The sequence below is a fragment of the Larus michahellis genome, chromosome 3 (genome assembly GCF_964199755.1).
Source record: "Larus michahellis chromosome 3, bLarMic1.1, whole genome shotgun sequence".
NCBI classification, from domain to species: domain Eukaryota; kingdom Metazoa; phylum Chordata; class Aves; order Charadriiformes; family Laridae; genus Larus; species Larus michahellis.
This window is the reverse complement of record NC_133898.1, coordinates 31,363,647-31,378,060: the sequence shown is the minus strand read 5'-3', so window position 1 is coordinate 31,378,060 and position 14,414 is coordinate 31,363,647. Positions and strand designations below refer to the sequence as shown.

Below are 14,414 nucleotides of genomic sequence, written 5' to 3'. Positions count from 1 at the left end.
TAGAATGGAGATTATAAACTGCTCCCCTGTTTGCCAGAGGTCTCCATAGATAAACATCAAGAACCCAGATGCTGTGATTGTAAGGTCAGACAAAGAAAAAGTTACTATATTCACTTCTAAAAACTTGACAGAATGAACACTACATATTCACATACGTGTTTATTTAATGAGCTTTCTTTTCTTTCTATTGCTTTACTTACTACAGCTCAGTAATTTTGTTTCTAGTGTTTTTCTGTAAGTTATCTTCGTCTGACATGAAAGACGTCATTAGAGGCAATGTCAGGTTGGAAACAGTCATCTGTTTTCTAGCTAAATCCTCCTACAAAGAGAGCAGCTAGCAACTGGGATGTATAGCAGCTGAAGCTGTAATGGTGCGTACAATGTTTAATTATGCATATGTGAAACACGTTATTTAGCTTTTTCTTTGTTTAATGCAGCACATAGAAATTCTCAGGAGGCTGGGGAGGGTCATATCCATGGCTGAATGAGAAAAGAACATTAAAATTATCATTATAGGCCTTCCTCCCTTTGACTTAGCTGGGTGAACCCTAGAAGATTTAGAGTTCAGGTTCAGTTCAGATAAACATCCAAAAGTTCACAGGTTTACCCAAACTATCTGAATCTCTGGAGCCCCAAAAAGAGCTGGAAATCTCCAGAACTGCCTTTCTTGGGGGATTTCCTGCACTTCCACTTTTGGACAAAAATCAGAAGTGAAAAAAAAAAGGAAAAAAAAAACAATTAACATGAACTAAATATTGCAAAACCTCAGCACAACTCATTTAAGTTACATTCTAAAAGTCAGAGTCTACTCACAGAGATTTCTTATCAAGTGTTTTGGTGATCCTTTTTTTAATGTCAGCTTTTATGTCTGAATCGGAGCATATTTACTTTTTCACCTGCCTTCTCAGTCTATCCTACTAATTTTTACCATCAGATCTTTGTGAGTGGAATCCAGAGCAGGTGGTAAAAGGAGGCTCATCTCTTCTACACATTTACAGTACATCTACACAGCACATTGAGGTCTTGCAGAGAATATCTCTCCATCTAAAATATTTATTAAAGCGGAGGCTAAGAGGTGAAGGGAAGAGACAGGGAGTAGAGTGAAGTAGTTTACAAAGTGCTGACACTCATAACAGATAGGTCTCTCATTGGCATAGGAGCTGCTGGTTTCCCTCCTTGACACTGATATGGAAAAAACATCAGCAGCCGCACTATCAGCAAGAACGTGACCCTGTGATCAGCCGTTGTTCGCTTTCCCAGAGCAGATTCCCATCTACCAAATTAACTGTGGCCATTCATTTTCTGTTGTAAAAATGTGTTTTCAATCACCTTTGGGACTAAGACAGATGATCTGTATTAAATGAAGAGCACGTTGCCTTGTAGTACTTTCCATCACCCCTTCCACTTGTAAAACCAGAGAGGAATGCGGGCACCCTTGCCACGAGCACGGTCATCCTGGCACGCTCCGCGGAGCCCACCTCGTCACGAAACACCCTCCGGAAACACTCTCCCCGTTCTCTCAGTGATGTGTTGTGCCATTTGTACACGGCTGACAAGAAGTCACTTATGCTACCAAGTGGGGAAAAAAACCCTATATTTCACAATCTAGCACTGCCATACTGAGCCAACCAAAGGTCTGTATAGTCCAGTCTAATAACAGCTCTAGGAAAAGGGGTATATACAGAGTAATTCTTTCCCTGCTGTATCCATCCAGCAAGATATAAGCTTAGACACTTCCTGAATGAGAGCTTGCACTTGCGCCATCATGCTTAATAGCTACTCAAGAACCCAGCCTCCTCTAATTCGCCTAATCCTTTTCTGAACACAATTATGCTTTTGTCCAGGACAACATCCTGGGGCAACAAGATCCACGGCTTCTTCACGCTTCCTTTTGCTTTTTTAAAATCAGGTATCCTAGAATTTAACTGAGTGTTTGTAGTTCTTGTTTAGTCAGAAATGATGAGAAATAGCTCCTTTTTCACCTTCCTTACGCTTCTTCATTCACACTCACTGCTTTTAAATATAATGATCATCTTTCCCCCAGAGTCACTCTTTTCAGCCTAGGAAGTCCATCAAGCTCTTTGCCACGTATAAGTAATTTCATAACATCCTTATGATCCATCTCTCCAGTTTTTCTTAAAATCCTTTTTAAATTACAATGTTTCCAGAGTTTCACATGGAACACCAGGTGTGAATGCCCTGTGGCACGATGCTCTATACTTTGATCTTTATTCCCTTCCTATGAACTCTAAGCATTCCAGCTGGTTCTGTCATTGTTTTGAGATGACATTGTCAGAGCTAGCCATAGTAACACCTGAGGTGCTTCCCCTGAGACGGGAATAGCTTTTTCCTGCTAGTAACAACATATGTTTAATCTACACTAGTTTCTTCACTCTCCATTTACTAAGATTAGAAAATAACCTGAGAAAAGAGATTCAGCCATTCAGCATTATGACAGCATCTGCAATTCCCCAGGGTTGATTTGAGTTCAGATTTTCCTGAATAGTTCTGTGTCATTAGCAAATTTTGTCCTTTTACTGCTTATACTCATTTTTAGATCAGGAATAATTTGGATAACGTGGAACAGATTTTTGTCAGTTACTTCCTCCTCCTGTGATTACCATTCCTTCTATTGCATTATTGTGATGTTATAGCTAATTGGGGAAGAGTTCTCTATTTCACCCATTTCTTGGAGGCTTGCCACATCCATCCTCGTAAAAGCACGAAATACCTCTTAACTAACATGGGTTATGAGTTAGTAAAGGAACACGTTTCTCTTTCTTACCTCCCTGCTGGGTCTCCATCAATGCTATGATACATGTTAGCTCTTTAAGAAAAGACCTAATATAGGAAGCTCAGCTTCCTCTATCCTTTTTGTTTTTCTTGGTTGACTTTCTGGTTTGTTTTGGTTTTTTTCAGACCAATTTGTTGTCATTCCGGGGCTTGCCGCCTATCACCATTGGCTCAAATGCCTGAAATGACCCAATATCCCCAGCATTGTTCTCAGGTTTTCAGCCCTGCACCTCCTCCTGCGCAGCAAGCCCGGAGCCTGCTTACAATTTCACACCCTCCAGAAAAACCTACTTGTCAAACTGGCAGTTGAAACTCACGTTTGCTGCACCTCGCCAGAGAAACGTGTCCCATGGGGTCTGTTCAGCCGCTGATGAAAGGCAGGCTTAACCATGAATCCAGTGGCAGCTCAGTGTCACTGTCCCCAGCGCATTGACGCTGGGGGAAGAAGAGGGGCAGACACAGTACATCTTCTCACCAGATGGTGCATCAGACCTGTTGGAGTTTAACTTTTAATTAAACTAAGAACTAAGGCCACATTCAGTCACAGCATCAGTTTCCTCCAAACCAGATGTCTCCAAGATACCACAAAAATTGTATTCATGTGAGCCCAAACCCAGGCTGCGGGTGGCCACTGCCCAAGCCTCGTATACCATCTCTGTCAGGACAAGAAGTCTTCTCCAGCAGTGAACTGACAGCCCCTTTGTTCTGGGCCACCATGCCCTGAAAGCCTCCTCTATCCTGCATGGCACACGTGAAACCAACACTCCTGCAGCACATCGCTGTAACTAACCAGGCATAGAAAATAGCCTGGAACAGAGCAGGAAATGCTCCGTAGGTTAGCCCAAAGCTTCCCAAAGCAGCATACTTCTTGCCAAGGCACCCAAACACTGTGCAGTTCATGCACAGTTACCTTAATTTTTCCCAGCACCTCAGCATGCTGACCAAGACACTCTCTGTGCCAGAATCCCAGACATCCACTGTAGTCCTGGCTAAGAGCAAACTAGCAGAAGGTGTCTCAATTGATAAGCCTACTAAACTTTTGGAAAACAATCTACGAAGCCTTCAAAAGCCCCTGGATAACATATTCAGTAGACGTATGGAAAGAAAATGAAAAAAGGCCCTGGCCAAGTTGCATAGCAGCCCTACATCTTTCCTGGAGCCCTGCCTCTAGATCTCCTTCAGTGCCATACGATGATTTTAGAGAGGTGAGGTCCATAAGGCTCCAAAGCAGCAATAACGATTTAATTTATATGGGTAAAACCTGAAACCAGCAGCCTACCTGTAATGTTATTTGTCAAGCAATGGTAACAGAGTAGTACAGATTTTTATATCCTGGGCATTGACTCAGTGTCAAATATTTAATGAAAAAAAGAAAAAAAGAAAAAGAAAAAGTAGCTGATCCAAGGACTGGCAATGACTGCACTCAAGGATCCAATCCCTCTCTTCCCTCCAGTCCCCTCCCCACGCTTCACCCTAACTTTCCTCTCCATCTCTACCTTTCTCACTTGGAAGATGTTATTGTTTTACATGGCACGTTCCCAAGCTGCTAGACCAGGACAGTAAAATTATTCACTGCCTTTACTGTACTCTTCTACCAGCCACTCATTTTTTAAGCTTTCAGCCCTCCTTCCTTCCACCCCCACCTCCCCCATTCCCCAATGAAATTCTCTTTTTCCCTTCTCTCCCTCCCTCTTTGCTAGGCAGAATCTGGAAAAAAGAAATCAAGGCCAAGCTCAACAAAACTACTGCTGCGTAATAGCAGTCCTTTTTCACACACAGATGGTCAGTCAGAAGAATGAGCGCTTTATAAGACAGACATCATGCTGGTCTTTGCAATCTTGTTCTCCTGGACCTCAGCAGGAGTTTTTCATCACCAAAGTGGATAATAACTCTGTCAGACACCTCATACACACAGGTATTAATAAAAAAAGAAAATACTGTAGTGACTGATTTTACAAGAAACTGGGAATCTTAACGTGATAGTTAAAAATGCGCACGATGATTACACACAACCAATAGCTATGTCAACAGGGGTTTATAGCAGGTTGCTAATAAGCAGGGAATGCGCTTATGTATACATCTATGGTTTTGCACTTTATTGACCACATTTCCGCGGCCAAAGTCCATGGACTGTTGCATAGTCATAAACATGCACACGTTTGCGTGCTTGTAAACACCTAAGTGGCCATAGACATCTCCATGTTTGCATACGGCAACACCATTTGCATGGGGAATAGCAGTTTACAGCACTGATGCCTGATATACCACAAGGTGCTAGCAGTTACGCATGACTTTATTGCTGAAATTCGGCTGAATCTATAAATACACTTAAACATTATTTTGTAAAGAAAATTCCTTTTTCCCAAAACTGAGTTTTGATGACAAAGAAGGTAGATCCCCATCATTATTAACTAGATGCCAAATCCTCATTTTTTCTTGTGACAGATCCAGAGCGTCAAGATCACATATGAAGACACACACAGCACCAGCACTCACTAACCCAGAAACACAGCTGCCTTTGTTTAAAATGGAAACTATTTTCAGAATCTTTACATTTTCCTACAACAAAAGAAGTTATGCTAAAGAAAATCACTGCAGTAAGTTCGAAGCAGGAGCCCTGTTCTGATAGTAATCTTCCTCTTTATTCCACAAATGGAAATTCTTAGCACTTTCGTAGCTCAGCATTTTCAAATTCAGATAGAATGAAATTATGTGTGAACTCTCACACTCTCACTTCATCAGTCATTCCCTTCATTAGTGAAATGAGAAGAGGCAGCACTTAATGCTTCTGCTCATGAAAGAAGTTCTCTTAATAACGTATTTGAGAGCTATTCAGACATTAAATTAAAAAAAATAACCGTACTTTTTACTTGATCTGGCATAAAAAGAGAAACTACACCATCTCAGAAGCTTAAAGATGATTCACATCCCGAAGAGAAATTCATTTACTGATATCCTTTTGTTACCAGCAGACCATCGCACGCAAAGTAGAAAACAGTTATGGTGTATGTGGAAGGACAAATCCCTGCTAAGGACACAGAGTTTCCGCAGGTTAAGCACTGCCCAGTCTTCAGCCCTCGGTCTCCATTCTTCCTTGGACACAGTGGTGTGAAACATCCTCTTTTCCTACTCTGCCTACCCCATTTCTCCTGTTCCTCCCTCCCCCGGCCTATGTTTCAGAACCATTCCTTTGCACTGCTGAAGTTTCTGAAAAATAAACACCATCAACAGCATCACACTGATGATTTGTACTCTCCCCTAGGTGCAAAATTAATTCAGGATTTTGTTCAGGAGTTGCCAAAGAGCAGCATATTACCTATCATCAAAGAGACACATGGACAAAGCTGTGCGTGAAGATTGCCAAGAACTGGGCTTTGCTGTGCCCACCTCAGTTTGGGGCTGTCAAGCCTTCATCTTCATTCCCCAAACATAATGAAACAAATTAAGTCAGCCTTTTCAGCATCATTCTCATCCATCATAAATTAATTTTTAGTGGCATTTTCCCATGGATTCAATCCAACTGACCCGGATTCCATGCTTCTCTTCTACACCAATCATAAAAATTAACAATAAGTGTTCAAAATGAGATCTCATACATATGGAGCACAGAATAAGATTTAGGAAAGGGAGGTTAAAAGTGTTTAGCCACTGGGGGGGGGAGGGGGGAAAGATAGTTTAAACAGCAAATCTCCAAAAGCAACAAAAAGTTATTTAAAACAAATTTATATTATACTGTAGTACAGCACAAATAGATTATGTATTAACTTTGAACGCACAAGAATCACGTATACTCCTGTTTTCAATCAGCCTTTTCAAACTTGTAGACACTATTTTTTAATTATTATTAATGACAAGCACTCAGACTTCACTACATCAGCAAAACTCTTATTAAAGGGGGTGAGAGGAAAGAAGAAACTTACCCTAAAGACAGGTTTTTCAGCAACACCTATCTCAGCACCAATGGTGCTGGCCTTCATGAAACAGAACGTAGGACTGAGCTGGAGAAGAGATTAGCAGGCCAGTCCCGACAGTAAGCAAAACAACTTTTAAACTGAGGATCTTAAACAGGCTAGGAGAAAATAAAGAAGGCAAGAAAATACACGGAGAAAAGGGAAACTGTGAGTTTCAATGTATATTCTCACCTTCTCTCTCTGGGTACTTCGGTCTGACAAATTGAGTTTCCACTCCCAAGAGCATCACTTGCAATGATTACCACAGCAGCAATTTTGGATGGCTAAAGGTGAGGAAAGTCTAAAAACACAGATAGCGTGATAGATCCTCAATGTCACACATTTTTCAAGCCAGCTTTGGAGAATTTTTTAAATTCTACACAAGTTCCAGAGTATTTAACAGGAACTTCTGTGTTTTCTTTCAGAATTTCACTTTTTCTGAGTTGAGTTTCAAAACGTTTCCATCTTAGCATGAAAATCCGGGAGGGTATAAACCAACACTGCAATGCTCTGGCAACCTTGTGCAAGTCAGAAATACACGTATGTGAATGATCTGAAAGGGGCTGAAACCCCAGGCTTGTAAAACCAAGCAACAGACTTTAGTGCCCTCAGTGGAGGCAGGATTGATCCCTGGCAATCCAGGATTAATAAGGCTGTATTTTTTAAATAGAAAAGAGAATGTATTTCAGCTGGATTTTTAATCCAAGAAAACTCTTCTGATAGTATTGCATTACTACCTTTCTATTTCCCCCTTCAACTCCTTCCCTGCTTATTTCCCTCTGGCAGCAGCTCCACACCTTGCCCTCCAACACACAACGCTCTTTCTCCAACTCGGCCTCAGTCACATAAATTGCTCTGAAAGGCAGGATCCCCAGGCTCTCATGAAGCTCCCGCTGAAGTTAACGAGGCTTGGCACAAGATCTTCTCATAGAGAATGATTTGCAAGAGCAGCACCGCACCTTACTTACTATTGGAGACAACACAAAAATCACTTCTCCACTGACAGTTTTCGTCCTCAGCTCTAAGTTCTCCCCGAGTTAGAAATATTTTTTGCTTTATACCTGACTTGACAGTTATTAATACTACTGTGAGTACATACCACCTGACTTTATATGATTTAGAAAGAAGAGAGAGAGCAAAGATAACAGTTTCATTATACATTTTAAGTGCCCATAAATCTTTCTACATCAAACCATTCCTGATCTCCCAGGAGAGGTTCTCCAAACACTGAAGCCATGCCTATTTGGCAAGAACTACAGACAGGGATTTCTTTTTTAGCCTCCTTCGTCTCTACAGAGGGCAAAAATCTTGGATAGAAAACTTTGGTGCAGAAGCCTTTTTCTTTTCCTGCAGCAGTTAGAGGCACAGCGATGGTTTTAATAGAGTTTTCTAATGACTCTATTGCTACTTTTTATGACTATTTCTTGGAATAATAAAGTGGCAGAGGCAACAATATCAAATCACTGGCTTTTCTGCAGCAAAGAAGGAGCATAACAAGTCCATAAAGTTATTTTCATTCAAAGGCCAGTGCCCAACACATTTCTAGCTCCTGCAAGACACAGAGTAAAAATTCCTTCTCACCTGCTTGCTCTTCTAGTTAACATCAAGAGGTAAGTTCACACTGCCTAGCTACTTGGGGGGTAATTTCAGAAGTCCCACCTCGACTTCTGTTTTGTGATATTCCAGTGACTGCTCCTCAGAGTGCCTACAACAGAACAGATCAACGCCCCCCTGAGCACCTGAGGATCTCATGCTCTCCAGAGAAGCGCAGAAGTAACGGGCAGGTCCTCAGCCTGCCTTACCCCACCTGTGTAGAGCACAGCACAGCTACCTCCAGAGGATGAATCAGATCCCAGGTGGGATAAATTGCCCCATTTCTCTTAGCTGACCTTGAAAAGGGTCAAGGCTCCTAATTTAGGCACTTTAATTTGATGACAAAAGCAGAACAGGATGGTTCTAGACCATCATCACACAAGTAGTTTTTCTTATGTCAGGGGTCTTGCAAACTAAAATAAAATGAGTATTTTTTCACCAGAAATCTTTACAGAAGTGCAGACTTGAGATCAGGAGACCTATACAATAGTTGTGAGACAACAACCAAGTTCCACTGAAGGAAGCTGATGGGTTTTTTACCACTGATTTCAATGGCACTGGGATATCACTACTACTTGTGACCAAATGGCTGGGTTTATTAGCATGAGATCCCCCTATCAATTCAGTAGAAAACTTAGTAAATTTACAAGAGTGTATCTAAAATCGCTATCTAAACAAATCATGGCTGAAAACATGTACCTCATTAACCAAAACCAAATGTGTTTTCCTCTACAGTTCAGTTCTTGCTACAGCTGTAGCTGTGACATGGTTCTGTGTTATGCTGTACTCTAGCAAGGTATGTCAAAAATGCAAACTGAAGGGTAAAATGATTTCATTTACGAAATAAATAGGTGCCTTTGGTCAACACTAGTACACAAAAGGCAGGTATTTTAAAACAAGGGACCTACAGGGAATTGTTTCCTCACAAAGCTTCAATTAGCTTTCAAATTATCTCTCACAATGTGTACAAATATTCCTAACCAAACTTCACCGAAAAATGGATTCTCAATACTTTTATTTACCTAATAGTTAACACAAGGATAACAACACACATGCAAATTAAAATAAAAACATATGTGGGGATTTTTTTCTCCAAGTAAGAATTTGAAACATATGTGCTCTTTTAACTGTATTTCTTCACCCAATGCTTCTCTCTTCACTGTTTGTATTTTTAATGTAATTTTTTTCAAAGGTACAGTAAGATATAATCCTAATAAATTATTCCCCCTTTTATCTGACAAGCATGGCTTTCAAGTAACATTCTATCTTTATTTCTTGCTGGCATAACTCGTTCTTATCTATTGGTGTTTTGCACAAAGGGAGCTGACTGCAGTTCAACTATAAGCAGGGATACTATTTTCATTAAAGTTGTAGTTAAAAAACAACATAACATAACAAAGTTGCAGGATTAAAATATTATAATATTCACCCCTGTTTCTGCCAGTCCTGTATTCTCACATCTTCCACTAAACCCATGCTTTTAGTGGACACTGCCATCCTACTTCTCTCCTCGTGTTTTCAAATAGCAGTGCCTAATGTTTAGAGGGAAAATTAGCTGTAGCATCTCTTCAGTCCCAGAACCAGAAAATATTGGAAAAGATACTTGATGTCTCTTTTTCTCCTCAAAACTTTATCTGTGACTTTTGCAGAAAGGCGTCAAAAATCTGGTAAAGCAAAATTCCACGCAGCAGCGAAACATAAGAGGTTTTAATGAATTGGCTCTCTACCAAATGTACCAAATCTGAATGCCTTTTCTAAGACTCAGTTTTTAGGGTATGCTCATCTGAACTGCTCTCAGCTCAAGTTATTCAACAGATGATTGATATCAAGAAAGATCCCAATCAGGAAAGAGCAACGTGAATTCCTGTAACAAAACGCCTTCAGATTTTCTTTTATAACAAATTGTCTTCAGATTTTTCAAGGACATTTAATCACGCCAAGCTTCATTAGCGCTCACCTGGGCATGAGGTGTCTTGGCCCATCGCCACGATGCATAGTGCCACTGCTTGAAAGCATTTTGGTTCAGATTAGTCCAATTCCAAATAATACACCCATCTATACGACTTCACATTCGGACGCTCTGAAAATAGATTTATAACAAGCCCTGTATTTATCAAAAATATACTTAAGGTGTAAGCCAAGAACTGGTAAGTTAGGAAACCTTCCTAAATTTCTACTGGGCCTAAATGGCAGGGTGTGGGTAGCAGGGGGTCTGCAGGGCCCTGTGTGGAGGAGGTCCAAGGCTGGTCACCACAAGGTCCTGCTGACTCCAACACCACTATGAGCACCCCAAAACTGCAGTCTGTCAGGGCAGCCCACCGCACCTCTGCTCAGACGTAGCTAAAGAAAGCAGCCACTGGGGCAGGAGACACGTGAGGAAGAGACACATTTTGAGAAAGAAAATGAAACACAATGGAGGGGACATGCAGAAGGCAGCATCGTGGGGGACATGGCTGAAGACACGCTCTCAGAAGGAGGTGCTCCCTGAGAAAGGAGGGACACCCCCACGGGACTGAGGTCACCCCACACCAGGCCAGGAACACCCCTGAGGGACTGCGGCCATGGCTGACCCACACTGGCGCAGAGGAGAACAAGTAAGGGGCAGCAGAAAGCCATTCGGCAGGAGAGCCCAACCTGCTGTGCCACCTGTCACCTCACCAAGGGGACTGGGAGGCTGTGGCAACACGTGTGGGGATGGGGGAGGCTGCGACCAGGGAGGAGGAGGAGAGGAGTCGGACTGAAGCCGAGCCTGGAGAAGGGGGAGGAAACGTATTTCCCTAAGAGTTCATTTAATTGTCCTTTTTTCCTCAATACTTGAATCAAGTAATTAAAAGTTTATGTTAATTGGCAATAAGTTAAATTAAGTAAAATTCCTGACGTCAAGACTACTTTGCCATTCAGGAAAATCCTTATCTGTCCCTCTCCAGTGTTTTCATTCAGCCTTTCCAGTGCATTCACTACATGACAGGATCTTCAACTGCACGGCTGCAGGCCACCTTCACCACCCAACCCCGCCACGTCCACCATGAAGCAATTTAACCATCAGTGAAGAGAAGGTGTCTTCACATGACAATGGACTTCCTTTTCTTTTTTACCATGCTTACTTAAAATCTTCCAGAAATCAGAAATGGGAATTGACCTCTTAGCATTTTCAATGGTACCCCTCGTAGCTTCAAAATGCGATATCCAAAAGCATTTTACCACATGGTATCAAAGAAGAAATTACCTTGGTAATAGCTGAGCAAAACTAAAATTTTCAACACCGAGGAAACGTCAATGCTCCATATAATTCTGACTTTATAAATGAGAAGATTTACAAAAAATATATTTGAATCCTGATTTCTAAAAAAAAGTTGATAATTTCATCAAATAAGGTAAGATTTTTTAGGGCAGACGTCAAAAGATATATTTCTGGCCCAAGTACTCAAACCTCTGGCTTTGTCAGGTCTCTGATTCAAAGCACGTGGCCACAAATGCTTATTTTTTTATCTTTTTAATACTCAATAGTTAAAATGTAAATGAAACAGTGTATTCTTTTCCTTTGCATTACTCCGAAAAATGCTAGAATATATTGGTGCATTTTTGTCTAAGCAAACACATTCTGTTTGATGCAGACACTTTACAAAATTTAAACCTAACAGTTAAAAGTTTGGCAAAGTTAAAGTGACTGAAATTCTGTGATTCTGTGAAAACAGGGTCCTTCTTTAATGGGGTCTTACAAGAATAGTTTTATGAAAATGGTCAGAAGAGTCAGACAAATACAATAACTGGGAAACTTATTAGGACCACATTTAATTTGAGTAAATTAGAATATTTTGGAAGCTTTGGCGTCCTTGGAGAAGTGCAGTTTCACAGCAATCAGATGGGAGATGAGTCAAAAATAGGTCCATCTTGCAGACCTGGCACATCTCACTGAAAGATCACAATAGAAAATGAAGCTGCAACGTCCCTACAATCAAAAAAAACCCCGGCCAATCAAAAAAAGAAACCAAACCAAAAAACAAAAAACCCAACTATGAAGACTGAGACTGGGAGATGGCACTATAAAAATCATAATCAGACTCAGGAACCAGACTGAGTGAATTACATGTTTGCCTTTGAGCAGCAAATCAAAACAATCAGCAGAGAAGTCCAAGCAGCAATTGAACATTGACCATTGGAAACCAAGTGCAGCAGCAATTCACCAAGATTTTTCTTTTTTTTTTTTTAAAGTGAACTCAAGTAAAGCTAGTAAAACTCAGCAATTGCTAACATACCACTATAACTGCAGGTTTAATAATGTCCCATAAACTTTAAGAATTTGAAATTCATTGCAGCAGGGCAGCTTATGCATTCAGTTTGCAAGACACCCATTTTCACACTCAAAGACATCAGAAAAGCAGATGAAAGTTTATTTTTCTTTTGATAAAGAAGTTAAGCAGATTTTGGCAGCTTGCCATCAATTTGACCCCATCCCCCAACTTCCCCCCTGCCCAAACACTGTAAATTAATCTTACGCTGGTTGACAAAAAAAAAAAAAACACAAAACCAATAGTGAAAAACTTCCAACATTCAAGTCCTTTGGCTGAACCTCTCTGGGGCATATCCCATGGTGACAATCTTTGGCTTTGACCATCTCAGCTGGCCTCTTGCCCAAAACTATGCCTATAGCACAAACTTCTCCCTTAAAATCCAATTCCATTTTCTCTTGGTCTTGATATTACCATCAACCACAATTTCTTGTTCAGACTCTCCAGAAATACCCACTATGACTCTCTTCTCCTGGACTAGCTGCTGGTCTCCACACAAGCACATTTGCAGAGTAAGTTCACTCCAGGTTTTCACTATGAAGCCTAAGAGCAGAGTATGGGCCCTAAAAAGTTAGTCCCACAAATTTAACTTTTTTTTTTTTTTTTTTAATAATGATTCTGCAATAATTTCCTACAATGCTAAATCCACAACTTCCTCACTTATATAAGTGACTGCCTGAAATTATTTTTCAGGACAGACTGAAGACAGACGAAAGTTTCAGAGTTTCAAGTAAGTCTGAATTCTGTGGAACAAAAAGCTGGTTGTTACATCACTCTATGAAAAAATATTTATATTGGCTCTGGCTTTAAGATTACATTTCTCAGTTCATGCAAGTGGCAGGAAACATGCAGAATCTAATCAAGAGATAGTCCACAAGGCTTGTTAAATGAAATGTTAAATAAAGACTTGTTATGAAAACAAAAAGATGCAACTCAGGAAATGAGCTTGGTCATCTCACAACTCTCTGTTGTTCCACAGCCAAGCATTGGCTAAACATTGGATTATCGTTATAAATAATACACAGGGAAAAAGCTTCATTCAGGATTTACCCTAAAAGCACATTTGAAGAGCACCAAAGTGACTTATGAGCCATAGCTTTATTTTCACATCTGACTTAGAAGACTAATGCAGATCTTAATGAAAACCAGGGAATGTAGACTTCCAAGTAACACACTTTTGCAGCATTTACCTAAAATGTAAATTTTTATGTTTTAAAGTTTTATGCACAAGTCAGAAAAGCCTGCAAGAAAACATATTTACAAAATGTGAACTCATAGACAAGAAAAATCTTTTCACATGGAAGAGTCTGTCTTGGAGGAGGAAACTCTTTTTATTTTTCAATGCAGAAGGTCAGTGTTACTAGAAAATAAATAACATGAAAGAGGCGGAAAAGGACAGGGGAAATTGCTCTACAGAAGAAAAACAAAGAACAGCAGTCACAAACTTCTCATGAACTCCTGAACTACCAAGTTAACCAAGGTAATCTATTGCTATTCTCCATCTTTCTGGTCCAGGCCTTCTTTCATTTCTTTGGTCTCATTTCTCTAGCTTTCGTACACTTGTAAGGCTGAACTATGTTTTACCACAGCGAATATGATCTCCGAGTATCCAGTGGGGTTCTCAACCTGGTACACATCAGTCTCAGACTGAGCATTTCTTCAGATTATACAAGTGCAACAGCAGTGTCTTGTATTAAGATTGTTGCCTCTGTTTTTATTTGACAGCATGATTGCGTTTACATTTTGGGGGAAAGCCTGTACAAAGGGATGGCTTTTGAGCTTGGCTCCC

At 40.5% G+C, this 14,414-nt stretch overlaps 1 protein-coding gene across 3 annotated transcripts in view; it reads right to left on the bottom strand.

Moving 5' to 3' along the window:
• Positions 1 to 14,414, bottom strand: part of BICRAL (BICRA like chromatin remodeling complex associated protein) — a 136,403-nt gene that overhangs the window by 24,073 nt on the left and 97,916 nt on the right. For 2 of the 3 annotated variants that reach the window (XR_012586092.1, XR_012586091.1), the window contains exon 20: positions 10,294 to 10,416. The gene's annotated coding sequence lies outside the window, so the exon portion shown is untranslated. Of the gene's footprint in view, positions 1 to 7,025; positions 7,045 to 10,293; positions 10,417 to 14,414 lie in introns of those variants that run through there. The other variant, XR_012586093.1, reaches the window with a different exon arrangement.